We start from the raw sequence: 1,358 nt of genomic DNA, 5'->3' as shown, positions 1-1,358 counted from the left end.
ATATACAGTCGTGACTGTGCGCTGTCACTCAGCTGATCGACACTATGTCATCGTCATGGTCACGTGTCCTCTCACTTTTCTTTCGATCAATTCCGAGAAAGCACGCGTCGCTTCTGCGAAGAACTAGCTCGGGCATGCCGGGATCTCTCTACGAGAATCCCGAAGTATAACTCACAAGGGACCCACACAAGGTGCATAATAGCTACAACATAGAGAAAATTATCAGGAGACACGGTAGTGGCTTGGTGTCAAGTTGTGTTTAAAAAACTATAAATATAAATAAAATATAAAAAATATAATATAAAATATCGAGATAAAAATGATATGTCATATATGTCAAGCCATGCCGGGTCTCTTAACGCGAGCCGTCGCGTTGCGCGCCGAGATTTTGAGATCTCAATAATGGTCGAACCGATTAAGTTATAACTAGGCTTAATCGATAGCTTGGGTTTGATTTATATAATGAAAGTGTCTTTATTTTTTCTCTACGTGCCCTACGAGCGGAGATTTTGCAATGCAAAGTCCGAAATGTAGGAATTTCAGATTAAGAAACGTCCTCATCATCATCGTCATTGTCGTCCGTCAGTTGCGGGGTGGGGGAAGTGTACTTTTACAATTTCTGACACAAGAGGCGCTAAAGCGCTTGCAGCCTCGCACGCATCGATCAATGTATATATCGATCGATTGATGTCAGTGATTTCTGACACAAGAGGCGCTAAAGCGCTAGGATTTCTAACCTTGCAGCCTCGCACGCATCGATCAATGTATATATCGATCGATTGATGTCAGTGATATAGTATACAATACAACAGATAAAACAGATCAGTGTGCGTTTAATGTTACGTTGGTTTCTGCACTTAAACTCAAAAAATGAAAATAAAAGAAAGAATCAATCATATTAATTTTAAAGATTCACTGGGCACTCTAATCTGTTCTCTCTGCTGAACGCATATATTTTTTTCAGTGACAAGTGAGGTTATCGTAACCGTGTGTCTTTTTCTCGGATCTCGGATTAACGTGTTCGGAGGATCTTTTACTCGAGGAGAATTACTCCGTCGCATATTCTATTCTTATAATTTGTTTACTTATCGATGTTCCGGTTAGAGGGTTAAAATCTTACCAAGATGGAAAATATGGAGGTAGGTATTTATTATGCATATATAATTTTAACATTTTAATGTTTGATTTCTCTCTATCTTTTCCAATAATTTATAGTTAGATGCTTTGGAAAAGGAATTTGTCACGTTGTCCGAGACGTTGCCGGAAATGCAAGAAATTGAGCCGGTTAGAGCCGCATGAGCCGCACAGCCATCGGTATCCGTAAGTAACACATTTCGCAGGATATTATCTCCTGATTT

The 1,358-nt window shown here is 39.5% G+C and overlaps 1 long non-coding RNA gene across 1 annotated transcript; it reads left to right on the top strand.

Moving 5' to 3' along the window:
- Positions 1 to 671: 671 nt before the first annotated feature.
- On the top strand, positions 672 to 1,314 carry LOC105447940. Its single transcript, XR_974178.1, has 3 exons — positions 672 to 827; positions 965 to 1,139; positions 1,216 to 1,314. It is a non-coding gene; the product is annotated as an uncharacterized LOC105447940 (long non-coding RNA).
- The last annotated feature ends 44 nt before the right edge of the window (positions 1,315 to 1,358 follow it).

This window comes from Wasmannia auropunctata, unplaced genomic scaffold, assembly GCF_000956235.1.
Source record: "Wasmannia auropunctata unplaced genomic scaffold, wasmannia.A_1.0 LD336116.1, whole genome shotgun sequence".
Taxonomy (NCBI): domain Eukaryota; kingdom Metazoa; phylum Arthropoda; class Insecta; order Hymenoptera; family Formicidae; genus Wasmannia; species Wasmannia auropunctata.
Note: the sequence above shows the minus strand (reverse complement) of the source record. Positions and strands in the feature narration are given on the sequence as shown.